General features: G+C 36.5%; 1 protein-coding gene and 1 non-coding gene across 17 annotated transcripts in view; both read left to right on the forward strand.

Moving 5' to 3' along the window:
• The window catches only part of CSNK1G1 (casein kinase 1 gamma 1), a 183,442-nt gene that overhangs the window by 80,642 nt on the left and 84,546 nt on the right, over positions 1-18,254 (forward strand). The gene's annotated exons all lie outside the window — the stretch shown is intronic.
• Positions 8,606-8,789, forward strand: LOC144219048 (U2 spliceosomal RNA). The gene has a single exon (XR_013331293.1). It is a non-coding gene; the product is annotated as a U2 spliceosomal RNA (small nuclear RNA).

Below are 18,254 nucleotides of genomic sequence, written 5' to 3' on the forward strand. Positions count from 1 at the left end.
GAAGCAGGCTCCAGGCTCTGAGCTGTCAGCAGAGAACTCAGTGTGGGGCTTGAACCTACGAGCTGTGAGATCATGACCTGAACCAAAGTCAGACACTCAACCGAGCCATCCAGGCACCCCAAAAAAGTACTTTTTAAAGAGAAAATAACATGTCTGTTGCCAAAGTTGTTTTTTGATTTGTCTTGACAGGCTTTTCCAAAGATAACCACTAATTTTATTTAGTTATTTTTTTGGAATTTAAAAATGTGTATCAGGACATATTTTATTTTTATTTTTTTCCTATTTAATTTTTATTTTTTTAATTTTATTTCCTTAATGTTTTTTTATTTTTCTTTCATAGTTTATTGTCAAGTTGGATTCCATATAACACCCAGTGCTCATCCCAACAAGTTCCCTTCTCCATGCAGGACATATTTTAGAAATGTAGTCAGGGGGTGCCAGGGTGGCTAAGTCATTTAAGCATCCAACTTCGGCTCAGTTCATGATCTGTGGTTTGTGGGTTTAAGGCCTGCATCTAGCTCTGTGCTGATGGTTTGGAGCCTGCAGCCTGCTTTGGATTCTGTCTCCTCGGCTCTCTGTCCCTCCCCCGCATGCACTCTGTCTCTCTCAAAAATGAAGAAACATTAAAAAAAATTTTAGGAGCACCTGGGTGGTTCAGTCAGTTTAGCGTCCGACTTCCGCTCAGGTCATGATCTCATGGTTTGTGGGTTTGAGCCCCGCGTCGGGCTCTGTGCTGACAGCTCAGAGCCTGGAGCCTGCTTCAGATTCTGTCTTCCTGTCTCTCTGACCCTCCCCTACTCACACTCTCTCTCTCTCTCTCAATCTCTCAGAAATAAAACATTAAAAAACAATTTTTTAATAAAAAGTTAAAAATTTGTAAAAAGGGAAATGCAAACTGTACTATAAGCCTGCTTTTGTCACTTAATATAGCAGAAACTTATTTCAATTTAAATGTATAGATCATTTTTAATATCTGTAGTTAATTCAGTAATATAGCCAGTCTTAATATATGTATAAATTGTGTCTGTTTTTTCATATAAATAATACTATACTGAAGATCCTTGTATATGCTTGGAATACATCCTCATAGTACAAACTTGGCTGATTATTTTCTTAGGATAAATCTCGAAAGTGTACACTCTGAGTCAAGGGATATACATACTTGCAATTTTGTTACACATTATAAATTTGCCCCCTAAAAAGATGGTTTCTCTTTACTTTCTGCCTCTGTGTACATGTGTGTACCTAAATGGTTCTTTCTCTACTCTTTCAAAAACCTTGAACTAAATTATTGAAGATCTTTTCATCTATGGTAGACTGATAGGGGAAAATGATATCTTTTTAAATGTGTATACGTTCATATTAAAGTTAAACATTTTTTTTTGAAATGATGATTTTTAATTTTTATTTATTTTTCTTAAACTCTATTCCTAACATGGGGCTCCAACTCACACCCCCAAGATCAAGAGTCACACAACCCCAGGATCAGGATGCTCTACCACCTGAGCCAGCCACATGCCCCAAGTTAAACATGTTTACACATTGATTTATATTTCTTTTTTAAGAGTTACTTCTTTGTAGCCTTTGTTTCTCAATGGAAAGATTATTTCTGTGGAGTCTTACATGTGTACATTGATTGCCTCAGTAGATAGGGAATTTTGAAGATTCAAGAAAGGAAGATTAATGAAGAATGATTGTGAATAAAAGTTAGGAGGACATGATGGAGTGGAAACAAGTTGTTTTTTATTAATTGAGAAACATGGAGGCTATTTTGAGGACTTTTTTTTTTTTAAGTTTTGAGTATTCTGCTGAATCCGGCCTAGAAAAACTCATGTAAACATTAAGATGTGAATGATTCTCTTCTTTCAGAATTAAGAAAATGTCTACATTTAATGTAGTCTGCTAATAATGGCTTGTTTTCTTTAGTTGCAAGAATAAATAGATGATATTTCTTTTGCATCCTAATAGGAATGTACCTATGTTTATGGGAGACCCCTGAGACTATACACTCTTGCATATAATTTTAATAATCTTCATGTTATCCTTGTGAAATAGGACTTTGTTAGAAAATCTTTTACTTGCAAATAAGAAAATGAAATCAGAAAGAATTGATTTTTTTTTTTGCCCTTTTTCATCTTTGATATCTGATGAAATCCGCTGAAGTACGTTAACACAGAAAGGTTTTTTTTTTTTAATGTTTTATTTATTTCTGAGAGAGAGACACCGTGAGCAAGGGAGGGTCAGAGAGAGAGGGAGACACAGAATTGGAAACAGCCTCCAGGCTCTGAGCTGGCTGTCAGCACAGAGCCCAGCGCGGGGCTCGAACCCACTAACCGTGAGATTATGACCTGAGCTGAAGTCGGACGCTTAACCGACTGGGCCACCCAGGCGCCTCAAGGTGTTTCGGATTAAGGTAAATTGGGTAAGGGTAGCAGCTTGTCCTTTGACACATTCCTCCCTGGCCTCTAAAATAAGATACTTATTTCTGTGTCTAAAGTAGGGTGTATAGGACTTCTCTGCATATTGTTGTTTCCTTTCCTATCACTAATGAACTTACATTGGAATTTGTAACTTCAGCTTTTTACCATCCAGTTCTGTGTTTGGCAGTTGTGACCACTAACAGTTTACAGATGCATATTTTCTAAAGCATTTGGTTTATATTGTGTCCCACAAAGTCTCAGAGTCCTTATTTCATATGTGAGGGAATAAGAAAGGAAGTGAGGAGACAGAATTCTGTCTCCTTTATGTTAAGTTTTCAATGAGATTTTATTTAAAAGATACTATTCTGCTGCATTAAAATTTTTTGAAAATCATTCATCTGAAAGAACATAGGCCTGGGTGGCTCAGTCAGTTGAGGGACCACCGACTTCAGCTCAGGCCATAATCTCACGGTTTCCGAGTTTGAGCCCCATTTCGGGCTCTGTGCTGACAGCTTGGAGCCTGGAGCCTGTTTCGGATTCTGTCTCTCTCTCTCTCTCTCTCTCTCTCCAACTTGTGCTCTGTCTCTGTCTCTCTCTCTCAAAAATAAATAAACATTTAAAAAAACACATAGGCTTAAGATAAAATTTAAGTGTTTATTCTCTAGATGAAAGTGAAGCCATTGTAAAATCAAATGTTACTTTTTAATTCATAGTTTCTAGTAAATATTATCATTTTGAACAAATAGAATAAAGTCTGTACTAGCCAAAAATAAAGCCAAGCAATGAAACAGAAACACCGACGTAAGGTGCTTTTACAACATTTTTAAGGTTTCCTATGTATTTGCAAATTGTGTAGTCTTTGGATGGAACAGACTAAAACAAGTTTAGAAGCCTTGTCATTAATCTCTTTCCCAAGTGGTTAAAAGTAAGAGTCCTGAAGTCGTATTGCCTTTCCAGGTTTTATTTTTTTTCTCTATAATATGAGAGTAGAAATAATACCTAATTTACAGATTTGTTGTGGAGATAAATAGTGAGCATTTACTTTATATACATAATACAAATATTGTTGATTAAAAATTTTTTTTTAAGTTTATTTATTTATTTTGATAGAGACAGAGCACAGGTGAGGGAGGGACAGAGAGAGAGGGAAGGAGAGCATCCTAAGCAGGCTCTCACTGTCATCGCAGAGCCCAGCACAGGGATCGAACTTAGGAAACTGTGAGATCATGACCTGAGCCAAAACCAAGAGTCGGATGGTTAACTGACTGAGCCACCCAGGTGCCCCATAATACAAATATTGTTTAAATATGGTTTAAACTTTTGTTTTAATTTTTCCCAACTTTGAATGAAGAAGATTCTCAAAATTCTGCTAAAAAGTAAAAAAGAATAAGATGGTGATTATCCACAATATACTATTACCTCAATTTACCAGTTAATATTTTGTCCCAGATACTTTGTATATTTGGAGATATGTGTGTGAACGNATACAAATATTGTTTAAATATGGTTTAAACTTTTGTTTTAATTTTTCCCAACTTTGAATGAAGAAGATTCTCAAAATTCTGCTAAAAAGTAAAAAAGAATAAGATGGTGATTATCCACAATATACTATTACCTCAATTTACCAGTTAATATTTTGTCCCAGATACTTTGTATATTTGGAGATATGTGTGTGAACGTTGGTGTGAGAGACAGAGAGAGAGAGAGAGAGAGAGTGTGTGTGTGTGTGTGTGTTTGAACCATTTAAAGGTAAGTTGTAAACCTGGCAAAATACCCTCTCCATAAGGGATATTTATGTTCCCACTTCACAGTTGTGTAACAGATTATATCCTTTGTTTTGCTTCCACAGTAGTTGTAGAAGGACTTAAAATTAAATTAAAATTATGATTCCAGGGGTACCTGAGTTGCTCAGTTGGTTAAATATCTGGCTCTTGGTTTCGACTCACATCATGATTTCTAGATTGGTGAGTATGAGCCCCAAGTAGGGCTCCTGCTGAAGGTGCAGAGCCTACTTGGGATAATCTCTCCCTCCTTCTCTCTGCCCCTCCTCCGCGTGCTCTCTCTCTCTCAAAAATAAATAAGCATTAAAAACCATTAAAATTCTGATTCCAGAAATAATGTGTTTTAACTTTCTTGAAAAGCCACAAATAAGTATAAAATTCATGTTCATAGTAGTATCATAGTTTAAATTTCTTTTGGATTTATATCTTGTTGGTTTTAACTCCAGCAGTTTGTTAAAGCACTTTAGCAGAGCTTGAGGAAGATTTTTTTTTTCATCACAGTCCATCAAAAACTGGTAGGAATCAACCACTTTATTTATTTATAAGTTTTATTTATTTTTATTTTTTTCATTGTCTAAGCTTATATTTAAATTTAGTTAATATATAGTTACAGTATTGGTTTCCCAAGTAGAATTCAGTGATTCATCGTTTATATATAATACCCAGTGTTCATCAAGCATGTGCCCTCCTTAGTACCCATCACCGTTTAGCCCTTCAATCACACACTGACACACAGTTTGTATCACATTAATATGGTAATTTTAGAGTGTTACAGATATGATTCTTGAAGGATTATGCATAGGTATCTTGGCTAGTTTATCAGGAGAACTTAATGGTGAAGCTGCCAGGATTGCTAAAACCCATCTAGAATTGTGTGAGCAAGTAGTATGAAGCAAGGATGATTTGGGATTTATTATGAGGAGAGTTTGAAATCAATATTTACATGGAGGGAACTGCTTGAACTTCTACTTTTCCAAAAAGGCAAAGCTCTTATCAAAGGAAGTGGAATTTACTGTCAGCCATGGTGGACCCTCAAAGAGCAGATCATGGTAGGTTAATCCAGTTTTTTCCTGAGTTGGGGTTACTAGAGCAAGAGAATGCTATAGATACATTTTTTAAATTAAATTTTTAATTTATTTTTGAGAGAGTGTAAGCCAGAGAGGGGCAGAGAGGGGGGGACATAATCTGAAGTAGGCTCTATGCTGATGGCAATGAGCCCAGTGTGGGGTTTGAACTCACGAACTGTGAGATCAAGACCTGAGCTGAAGTTGGATGCTCAACCCGACTGAGCTACCCAGGTGCTCCTAGATACATATTTTTTATAATTTAATTTTTTTTACTTTAATTTTAATTTATTTTTAAAGTAATCTCTACACCCAGGGTGGGGCTTGAACTTACAGCTCTGAGATCAAGAGTCACATGCTCTACTGACAGCCAGCCAAGACCCTTTTACAATTTAATTTTTTTAATGTTTGTTTATTTTTGAGATAGAGTAGGAGAGGGGTGGGGGGTAGAGGATCAGTGTGAGTCTTGAACACACCAACTGTGAGATCATGACCTGAGCTGAAGTCAGACGCTTAATGGACTGAGCCACCCAGGCGACTATAATTTAATTTTAATGAAAATAACCATATGGCATATGTAGTAAAGTCCTGATCTCTATAGGCAAACATTTCCACTCTTTTAACCATGTCCTCTAGATTCCTCCTTTTTTCTAAGTGTTACTAAATACTGTTTTTCATTTTTCTTGTATGCACCATCTCAGTCACTCCCCATGTTCTCCCTATATACTTACATCATATATTTTGTTTAAATCATTTTTCTACACAGTCATTTCGTNGTGTAGTCTTTGGATGGAACAGACTAAAACAAGTTTAGAAGCCTTGTCATTAATCTCTTTCCCAAGTGGTTAAAAGTAAGAGTCCTGAAGTCGTATTGCCTTTCCAGGTTTTATTTTTTTTCTCTATAATATGAGAGTAGAAATAATACCTAATTTACAGATTTGTTGTGGAGATAAATAGTGAGCATTTACTTTATATACATAATACAAATATTGTTGATTAAAAATTTTTTTTTAAGTTTATTTATTTATTTTGATAGAGACAGAGCACAGGTGAGGGAGGGACAGAGAGAGAGGGAAGGAGAGCATCCTAAGCAGGCTCTCACTGTCATCGCAGAGCCCAGCACAGGGATCGAACTTAGGAAACTGTGAGATCATGACCTGAGCCAAAACCAAGAGTCGGATGGTTAACTGACTGAGCCACCCAGGTGCCCCATAATACAAATATTGTTTAAATATGGTTTAAACTTTTGTTTTAATTTTTCCCAACTTTGAATGAAGAAGATTCTCAAAATTCTGCTAAAAAGTAAAAAAGAATAAGATGGTGATTATCCACAATATACTATTACCTCAATTTACCAGTTAATATTTTGTCCCAGATACTTTGTATATTTGGAGATATGTGTGTGAACGTTGGTGTGAGAGACAGAGAGAGAGAGAGAGAGAGAGTGTGTGTGTGTGTGTGTGTTTGAACCATTTAAAGGTAAGTTGTAAACCTGGCAAAATACCCTCTCCATAAGGGATATTTATGTTCCCACTTCACAGTTGTGTAACAGATTATATCCTTTGTTTTGCTTCCACAGTAGTTGTAGAAGGACTTAAAATTAAATTAAAATTATGATTCCAGGGGTACCTGAGTTGCTCAGTTGGTTAAATATCTGGCTCTTGGTTTCGACTCACATCATGATTTCTAGATTGGTGAGTATGAGCCCCAAGTAGGGCTCCTGCTGAAGGTGCAGAGCCTACTTGGGATAATCTCTCCCTCCTTCTCTCTGCCCCTCCTCCGCGTGCTCTCTCTCTCTCAAAAATAAATAAGCATTAAAAACCATTAAAATTCTGATTCCAGAAATAATGTGTTTTAACTTTCTTGAAAAGCCACAAATAAGTATAAAATTCATGTTCATAGTAGTATCATAGTTTAAATTTCTTTTGGATTTATATCTTGTTGGTTTTAACTCCAGCAGTTTGTTAAAGCACTTTAGCAGAGCTTGAGGAAGATTTTTTTTTTCATCACAGTCCATCAAAAACTGGTAGGAATCAACCACTTTATTTATTTATAAGTTTTATTTATTTTTATTTTTTTCATTGTCTAAGCTTATATTTAAATTTAGTTAATATATAGTTACAGTATTGGTTTCCCAAGTAGAATTCAGTGATTCATCGTTTATATATAATACCCAGTGTTCATCAAGCATGTGCCCTCCTTAGTACCCATCACCGTTTAGCCCTTCAATCACACACTGACACACAGTTTGTATCACATTAATATGGTAATTTTAGAGTGTTACAGATATGATTCTTGAAGGATTATGCATAGGTATCTTGGCTAGTTTATCAGGAGAACTTAATGGTGAAGCTGCCAGGATTGCTAAAACCCATCTAGAATTGTGTGAGCAAGTAGTATGAAGCAAGGATGATTTGGGATTTATTATGAGGAGAGTTTGAAATCAATATTTACATGGAGGGAACTGCTTGAACTTCTACTTTTCCAAAAAGGCAAAGCTCTTATCAAAGGAAGTGGAATTTACTGTCAGCCATGGTGGACCCTCAAAGAGCAGATCATGGTAGGTTAATCCAGTTTTTTCCTGAGTTGGGGTTACTAGAGCAAGAGAATGCTATAGATACATTTTTTAAATTAAATTTTTAATTTATTTTTGAGAGAGTGTAAGCCAGAGAGGGGCAGAGAGGGGGGGACATAATCTGAAGTAGGCTCTATGCTGATGGCAATGAGCCCAGTGTGGGGTTTGAACTCACGAACTGTGAGATCAAGACCTGAGCTGAAGTTGGATGCTCAACCCGACTGAGCTACCCAGGTGCTCCTAGATACATATTTTTTATAATTTAATTTTTTTTACTTTAATTTTAATTTATTTTTAAAGTAATCTCTACACCCAGGGTGGGGCTTGAACTTACAGCTCTGAGATCAAGAGTCACATGCTCTACTGACAGCCAGCCAAGACCCTTTTACAATTTAATTTTTTTAATGTTTGTTTATTTTTGAGATAGAGTAGGAGAGGGGTGGGGGGTAGAGGATCAGTGTGAGTCTTGAACACACCAACTGTGAGATCATGACCTGAGCTGAAGTCAGACGCTTAATGGACTGAGCCACCCAGGCGACTATAATTTAATTTTAATGAAAATAACCATATGGCATATGTAGTAAAGTCCTGATCTCTATAGGCAAACATTTCCACTCTTTTAACCATGTCCTCTAGATTCCTCCTTTTTTCTAAGTGTTACTAAATACTGTTTTTCATTTTTCTTGTATGCACCATCTCAGTCACTCCCCATGTTCTCCCTATATACTTACATCATATATTTTGTTTAAATCATTTTTCTACACAGTCATTTCGTGGTCTGTTGGCTAAGATCAAGTATAGTATCTGTTCTTATTAGTTTAATATCTGATATATACTCTTTCCGAGGACAATAAGTTAGCATGGTTTTTTTGAGCAGGGAGATGGAATTGCTCCGTCATTCTGTGCATCAGCGTGGTATTACAGTACCTCCAAGAGTGCTGCACCCCCTCAGGGATTAAAATACACACACACAAACCATTTTTTTTTACATTTATAGTGTTATGGTTGTGAAAATATTGTTCACAACTGAGCTATGAGAGCACTTTTACGTACATCCCCATGCCCCTTCTGTCAAAATTAAAAATTACTGACACTTGGGGTGCCTGGGCGGCTCAGTCTTTTCTAATTAAAAGACATAATATCCTTCTGGGAATGGATCATGAGAGAAGAGGTCCAAATTATTATTAAACAAAAGTATCTATATTTAATCTGAAAACAAAGTTAAGAAAACAATTCTGTTTACAATACTATCAAAATAGAATAAATTTAACAAAATGAGTATAAAATTTATACTCTGAAAACTGTAAAATGTCAAAAGAAATTAAAGACCTAAATACATGAAAAACATTCATATTTAGGGATCAAACTTAATATCGTTAAGTACTCCCCAAATTAATCTACACATTTAACATAATCCCTGTCAGAATTCTAGCTGGGCTTCCTTGTAGGAATTGACAGGCTGATCCTAAATTTCATATGTAGTTGCAAGGTGCCCAGAAGAGCCAAAATAGTATTGAAAAACAAGAATAAAGTTGAATGATTCATACTTGATTTGAAAACTTAATACAAAGCAACAGTGATCTAATGCCACTAGTGCTGGCATTAGAATAGACATAATGGATTGAGAATCAGATATGAATCTGTGGTCCATTGCTTTTTGACCAGTGTGTCAAGATCATTCAATGGGAAACTATATTTTTTCAACAAACTCTCTTAGGACAACTAGATTCTCACATACAAAGGATTTGATTTGAACCTGGACCTTACCATATTTAAAAATTAATCCAGAGTGGAATCAAAGAATTAAATGGTAAGACACCAAACTATAAATCTCTTAAAAGATCAGGCTAAGTGTTCACATCCTCAGATTTGGCAATAGATTCCTAGTTAGGAACAAAAGCATAAACAACAAAAGAACAAATATTAATAACATTAGACTGTTTTAACTGATGATCGAATTCAAATCATTGACATTCCATGATTTGAATTCCATGACATTCTAGAATCATTTGCTTTACTTTGAACTCTGTTCATAGTTGTCTTTTTTTCACTTTCAATCTTTTACTGTTGAAAGGATCAAGTGAACTTTTCTTCTTGAGTAGCTATAATGTCTGATTGGTATTATAACCCTCTCCTTATCCATGGGTCTCCTTTGGTCTTCCAATTTTCCACATTTATATTGCAGAGGTCTTCACATAATAAATAATCAAACTGTTTTGCTTATTAGCAAATAATCCACCTGTTCTGAAAAAATACTTTATTAGAGATTCATAATGAAATTTTTTTAATTAAAAAAAATTTTTTTTTAATATTTTTATTTCTAGGAGAGAGAGAGAGAGACAGCGTGAGCAGGAGAGGGTCAGAGAGAGAGGGAGATACAGACTCTGAAATACGCTCCAGGCTCTGAGCTGGCAGTCAGCACAGAGCCTGACACGAGGCTCGAACCCACGAACCGCGAGATCATGACCTAAGTGAAAGTCGGACGCTTAACCGACTAAGCCACCCAGGCGCCCCTAAAAAAATTTTTTTTGATGTTTATTTTTTAGAGAGAAAGAGTGTAAGTGAGGGAGGGACAGAGAAGGATATGAAGCAGGCTGTAGGCTCTGAACTGTCAGTACAGATTCCGACCCAGAACTCCAACTCACGAACTGTGAGATCATGATGTGAGTCGAAGTCGGACGCTTAACTGACTGAACCGCCTAGGTGCCTCTTTAATGAAATATTTTTTAATAAAATATAATACATGGAATTTGCTTCTAAATAAGTTAGTTATTGAAATTGGGTGAGATTTTATGGAACTTTCTTATATTTTAATTCCTACTGGTGTTGTAATAATAGTTTTTGTACAATAAATAATAGTTTTAAAATAAATAAAAGTATTGCTACCCTGAAAAAAAGAAAAAGAAATTGGGTGAGTGAGGTTACATGGGGTAATCATTATATAACTTTAAAACTTTATATAATAATTAAGTTTTAAAAATAATGAAAGTACTTCAGTATTTTTCTGCTGCAGAATATCATGCTTTCTGAAGTGATTCCTTGCAGTTTTTTTCTCACTGCTGTGTTATAGAAAGTTTTATGGATTTGCTTATTAAAGCAGAAGCCTCTGTAAGTACTTCATAGGCTCACCTTCTTGAAATGGGATATATGGGTCTGTCTTTCTCTGATCCCATTTATAAATACTGCCCCACCCTTTTACTTCACCCTACTAAGCCTCATTCCAGACTTTGAGCCATTAGAGAACCCTTCATTTTTCTTACTATCAAATTGATTATAATATTGTGTTTAATAGCTTAGGAAAGTCAATAAAGTTAGGCCAATCACTGACTCAAAATGAGATCATTGAAAGTGCTTTTCAGAAGGGTTGTTGTTTTTTTTGAACGTTTATTCACCTTTGATAGACAGAGGGAGCACAAGCAGAGGAGGTGTAGAGAGAGGGAGACAGAATCTGAAGAAGGCTCCAGGCTCCAAATGGTCAGCACACGGTCACAAACCGTGAGATAATGACCTGGGCTGAGATCAAGAGTCAGATGCTTAGCCACCCAGAGACTCCCATCTTCTGCCCATTTCTTAACTGGGTTTTTTGTTTTTTGGGTGCTGAGTTTGATAAGCTCTTTATAGATTTTGGAGATTAAACTTTTATCAGATAAATCATTTGCAGATATCTTCTCCCATTCCCTAGGTTGCGTTTTAGTTTTTTTGATTGTTTCCTTCACTGTGTAGAAGAATTTTATTTTGATGAAATTCCAGTAGCTTTTGTTTCCCTTGCCTCCCGAGATACAGCTAGAAAGAATTTGCTATGACTCATGTCAGAGAGGTTACTGCCTGTGTTCTCCTCTAGGATTTTTATGGTTACAAGTCTCACATTTAGGTCTTTTATCCATTTTGAATTTATTTTTGTGTATGGTGAAAGAAAGTGGTCCAATTTCATTCTTCTGCATGTAGCTGTCCAGTTTTCCTAACACCATTTGTTGAAGAGACTATTCTTTCCCCCATTGGATATTCTATCCAGTTTTGTTGAAGATTAATTGACCATATAGATGTGGGTCTCCTTTTTGGGTTTTCTATTCTGTTTCTTTGATCTATGTGTCTATTTTTGTGCTAGTACCATACTGTTTTGATAACTACAGCTTTGTAATGTAACTTGAAATCTAGAATTGAGATGCCTCTGGTTTTGCTTTTCTTTTTCAAAGTTGTTTTGGCTATTAGGGATCTTTTGTGGTTCCATACAAATTTTGGGATTGTTTGTTCTAGTTCTCTGAAAAACACTGGTGGTGTTTTGATAAGAATTACATTAAATGTTTAGATTGCTTTGGGAAGTATAGACATTTTACAATATTTATTCTTCCCATTCATGAACATGGAATGTCTTTCCATTTCTTTGTGTCATCTTCCATTTTTTTTCATCAGTATTTTACACTTTTCAGAGTACAGATATTTTACCTCTTTGGTAAAACTCTACCTATTGAGCCAGCCAGGTACCCCCAGGTTTTTATTGATGGCATTTGTTTTTTGACCATGACACCCTAAAAAATAAATATGTTGTGATCCATTACATACACAATTTAATGTGTATATATATATCTGAAGCAAACACTTAATGAAATAATACCTTGCTAGGTATGGTGTATTGTTTTTAATTTTACACTATTTAAAAAATTTTTTAATATTTTATTTGTTTCTGAGATAGAGAAAGAGACAGTGTAAGCAGGGGAGGGTCAGAGAGAGAGGGAGACACAGAATCTGAAACAGGCTCTAGGCTCTGAGCTAGCTGTCAGCACAGAGCCCCATGCGGGGCTCGAACCCACGAACTGTGAAATCATGACCTGAGCCAAAGTCAGACGCTTAACTGACTGAGCCACCCAGGTGCCCCCCCCCTTTTTTTTAAAAGTACATGTTGGTCAGGGTCCTTTGTATTTATTTTAATTTTTATTATGTGTATTTTTGAGAGAGAGACAGAGCATGAACGGGGTAGGGGCAGAGAGAGAGGGAGACACAGAATCAGGCTCCAGGCTCCTAGCTCCGAGCCATCAGCACAGAGCCCGACATGGGGCGTGAACCCACGAACTGTGAGACCGTGAACCTGAGCCGAAGTCAGACGCTTAACCGGCTAAGTCACCCAGGCACCCCTTGGACCCCATTGTATGTATTTATTCAACATTTCACTAATGGACCATGTCCTGCAGTTTAGAAGACATTTTAACATTGTCTCAAATAGGCATGTGAATGAATGAATGAATGAATGAATAGACCTGTTTTCGCATATTAATAATAAACATGCTCTATAACATTACCAGTGTTGTTAAGCAAGATTTAATTTTTAGGTAATATACTACTAATATTGATAAATAATCCCTTCAAAAAAAACACAAGGAGAAATTACTCTTGCTGTTAACTGCTAACCATTTGGAAACATTTCTGTACAGTGTATTAATTCTCTAGTAGAATTAAGTAAAAATGAAAAAGATTTGTGGCTTTTTTTTTAAAAGCTGTAGTTCTATCTGTTATCTTCTTACCCCTAATCATACTGCCCACTTAAAAAGATGTTCTCTGGGTGGTAGAGGCGCTAGGCCAGCCTGTCCTCTTTGCCCTAAATAGACATGGTGACCAGTGAGAGTTACATAAAAGCGGTCTCTTGTTTTAACACAAAACACTTCAAGTTCATTTGGATGGAATTTTTTTTTTTTTTTTTTTTTTTTTTNTATAAATGTACTACTTTCACTTTAGGGCAAGAAAATGTGACAGCTGGAGATCTAACTAAACTGGGAACCCAAGGCTGTATGTTCCTTTATCAGTGTGACTCTGAGAACTGAGACCTGCTGGTTCTTTGAAATAATGCTGTGTCTGATGAAGCTTACGGTAAATGTTGTCTCTGTAGGTGACTTACTAAAATAGGAAGTCTTCATGCAGTGGGTTTTATGGGCAGCATCACATCCTTGCTGCTGCTTCAAAAGGGCCGAGTTTAGATGCAAAGCTCCAAAAACTACTGTGTAATGCAGTTTCATTTCCATTAACAATAAAAGAACTCATAGCCAGGAAGTGAGCGTGGGAAGCATTGTGGGTTTTGTGCAACAGATACTAAAAGCTTTGAGTGCTTGGGATTGTGCCATCTCATCGATGGCATTTTGCTGTCCATTAAACTACCTGCCTTTCTCACAGTTATTGATATGTTTTAAATATATATATTTAAGAAATCTATTTTAGCTGAAGCAGCTGTTCATTTTAAATGGGCAGCATTTTAACCCTCTATCTTTGTAATTAAATTCTTCCAGAGCAAAATTTTTGAGTAAGTATATCACTGAGAAGGATAGTGGCTGAGTGATTGTCTAGCCTTCTACATGGCTGCATTTTGTGCTGGCCTGTTCAGTCTTCATGATGCCTTCTGGCAAAGGAATTCATTTGAGTGATGCACAGCACAAGAGAATTATCTCCCCACCTCCATTGCCTCTTAAGAATAAGGATAATTGCTTTGTAAGAGGGTGACATGTGTTCAGTTCTTTTGGTGTCCCCAGAGAAAGTAAGCAAGCCGGCATTTTGTGATAGAACAGGCATCATATTTGGTGTTAACGTAGGCTGCCTTATTCCTTGTGTTTCTGTGATTATATTTTAAAAATTCTTCTAAGTCTATTCATTTATTTTGAGAATGAGAGAGAGAGAGAAAGAGTGTGAGAACGCAAGTGGGGGAGGGAGGGAGGAAGGGAGAGAGAGAGAGAGAATTCTAAACAAGCTTCCTGCTATTAGTGTAGAGCCGGACCCGGGGCTGGAACTCACAAACTGGGAGATCATGACCTGAGCCATAATCAAGAGTCAAACACTTAGCCAGCTGAGCCAACCAGGGTTCCCTATTTTTTATATAGATACGAAAGTTGAAGCCGAGAGACATTTCATAATTATCTGTTACTTTCAGGTTTAGTGGGAACTTGGAGGGAGGCATCATAACGGTAGAGTGGAAGAGTGCCTCATCTCTTGGTTCTTTCTATTCTCCACTAATGAAGATATTTTTTACCATTCTCTTTTCCTTCTCCTTCACGTTTACAGGTAATCCAAAGGTTATTAGTTTTGTATCATTGAAATGCCTTGATTATAAATCGTATTTTTCAAGTTATTTTCTTCCAGGAGTTATTGGCTCATAATAAAAAGTAGATAAAAATTAGATTTATCTAGCACCTTGCAGTTTAGAAAGAACTTTCACATATTCTAACTCATATAATTCTCATAATTATACTATGTGTGGTAGATTTTATTCTTTAAATGTATCAAAGCTTCCCCTTCATCTTCTTTCTAGGTTTTCTCTTTTATTTTATACTTTGGGGCCAGATTAATATTTTTAAAATACAGCTTTCAACATTATGCTTTTACTAATGGGACAAGACCTTTGTTGGTTTCAAAGCAAGCTGAATAAGAAAAATCAAAACTCCTATATTTGCATTTAAGATTATCCATATCTGATTATAAATTAGGCTCCTTTTTTTTTATTATCCTAGAGCTTTCTCAGAACCTTCTGCATGTTAAGTTAGCTTGTTTCACTGCAGCAAGCATCTGTTACCTATTATATATCAGTTACTATATATGTTGCCGGGGTTAAAAAGTTGAGTTGAACGTTCTTCTTGACCTCCTTAAGGCATAAATACACACACAAACGCACGCACACACAAAGTGAGAGAGAAGAGGAAAACAAGTGAGAAATGTTAACAAAATTTTGGAAGCTGGAAAGCAGATAGTTAAGTGGTAATTGACTTAGTAGTCCAGAGAAAGTTGATGATTGAAGGGGGGGGGGGTTGTAACATAAATTACACTAGTTAAGCTACAGAATTGGAGACACTAGGAGCTCAGAAAGTAGGGATGCAGGAGGAGTAAAAACGGAGCTTAGTTGCAAGTCTATATATGAAGCAGTGGGATGGCTAAGTCATCCCCCTCCCTGGCATCCCCTGCCAGATATCTTGTCCCGCCTTCACAGGAGATGGAAGGTTCACACCGTAGAAAGTGAAATATGCCGTGAAACCTGGGCTGCCCAATGGGGAAAATGAGAAAAAGAAAAAGCTTACTCAAGTGATTGGTGAGACCTCCTCCCATGGACTCTGGAAGAAGCACATGGAAGAAGTGCCTGGGATTTCTTTAAACTCTTACATTTTTTTCTTCAAAAGGAAATCTGTGCAATTTCTATAATATAAAAAGTTTGTTTTACTATAGAAAAGATTTTTCCCAAATCTTCGAAGGAAAGTGAGGATCTAGGAAAAGTGTGTCTTATTTGTGTAGCTTTTGCCCTGGCGTATCTCTGTGTATGCTTAGTTGTGCATACCCCAGGGTGAGAAGCTGGCATTCAAGGTGATTCACACTCTGTCCCTATTGGATCTTTCTGACTTTACTTCTCACTATTTTTCTCCATTTACTTTGTGCTCCATTCATATTGGTCCACATGCAGTACATCAGATTCTGTGCATTTCCTATCATGTTTCCACCTCACTGTTCAAATTAGTATCTTTTATATACTATGAAATATTCTTTATTCTCTTCTCTGTCCTTCCAAGATTCACCGTGAGTGCCACTTGTGGCCAGATGCTTTGCACTCCCTTATCCAGGCTCCTCTACTGACTTGATACTACTCTTTTAACTCTCATCACATTATATGATTAATTCAGTAAACTTGTGTGCCACCTGTGCAAGGCCCTGTGTACGGAGCTAGAATACAGTGTCTGCAGGGTGAGAACTAGGTTTTACTCATCTTAGCTGTTTGATATTTGCATACGATGTGTATTAAATGTTTAGATGCCTTCCCCTACCTCTGGTCTCATTTTTTTTAACTGATCACTTATGTTTCCTCACAATTGGTTATTCAGAATCACAGATCTGGTCATGTCACTACCCTACTCAAAAGCTTTGTTTTAAACTTTAAGGTGGCATTGAGGACTTTTCTCATGTATGATGAGTCTTACTTTTCTACTCCTGTTTCTACCCTAACCCCTCTTTGTCTGTCCCTACCCCTTTCAGGTCCTCACAATGCAACGTATGGTCCATCTACTCCGAGACCACTTATCATACTTAGACTGTGCCATCTACTTTGTCACTTTTTTGTTTGTTCATACAGTTTCTTCACTTTGGGATGCCTCTTCCCCTTCTTCAACTATTAAAATCCTACTCATTTTTTAAGACTCTTGGGGGAAGAAGGTAGGGGGAAGAAAAAAAGAAAAAATTTATTTCTTGAGAACTCCTGAATTGCCTTCTCTCTTTTCTTGCTTACACATCAGAATCGAGGTTTGTTAAGGGCGCCTGGGTGGCTCAGTCGGCTAAGCATCCGACTTTGGCTCAGGTCATGATCTCACAATTCGTGGGTTCGAGCTCCGCGTCGGGCTCTGTGCTGACAGCTAGCTCAAAGCCTGGCCTGTTTCCAATTCTGTGTCATCCTCTCTCTCTCATCCTCCCCTGCTCACGCTGTCTCTCTCTCAGAAATAAATAAAACATTAAATAATTAAAAATAAAGAATCCAGGTTTGTTAGTCTGTTACAGTTACAACCACCACCATACTTCACTTTAAATGTTGTATCTATTGAATTAAAGATCTGTTACTTCACAGGTATACTTTAAAGATTAAGTTATCTTTGACAGTAAAGGCATCTTAAACTTAAATGAGTAAGGGGTGAATTTTCATACCCTTGCCTCCCATAGGAATTCTAATCATAAAAACTGGTGTAAGGAGGTATCCAATTCAGAAAGACTCCTAAACATATTTACAATTTGAAAGTGACTGTTTTCCTTTAAGTAATACTAAGTTCTTAGGGTCAGCCTTGTATCAAAACTGATTTGGGGTCACAATAATAGTGGTTATACTGTGCTGGGAAGAGCTATCCTGAAAAATCTTTATGCAGAATTGTATCTGGTATGAGATAACTCTGTAGCTAAGCTGAAGTTTTTTGTTTCTTTAAACAGAAAATAAAATTTAATTTTGTACCTGAAGGGAACTTCAATCTCCTTGCATTGGCTCTTTCTGCCTCATCTGTTCCTCTCCCAGTCGTTAGTTCCTTTTCATAATTTCATCATATATGTTTTTAAAAATGTTTTTGGTGGGAAGATTATTCAGAAACACAAACTGTTAAAAGCTGAATTAAATTAATACAGAGAGAAAAAAATACCAGTTTTCTGCTTTGGCTTCTTTAAAAAAGAAGTTGTTCATCTTTAATGGTGTCTTAGGTATTTCTCTGGCAGTTGGCAAGTCCTCTTTATTATGTTACTTGGAGACAAAAGATATATCTAAATTAGTGTATTCTTTGACACATAAAGGTGCTCAGCAACCTGATAGTCTTATTAAAAGTATAGTGGTATAGTTTGCAAAGGGCTGCCTATTGTTTAGACTTTGGTTAAAATAGGAACTTTTATTTGCAAGCAGCCTTTTGTTTCCAATATAAAGTGTTTTTTATTA

The sequence above is a fragment of the Crocuta crocuta genome, unplaced genomic scaffold (genome assembly GCF_008692635.1).
Source record: "Crocuta crocuta isolate KB4526 unplaced genomic scaffold, BGI_CrCroc_1.0 scaffold130, whole genome shotgun sequence".
NCBI classification, from domain to species: Eukaryota; Metazoa; Chordata; class Mammalia; order Carnivora; family Hyaenidae; genus Crocuta; species Crocuta crocuta.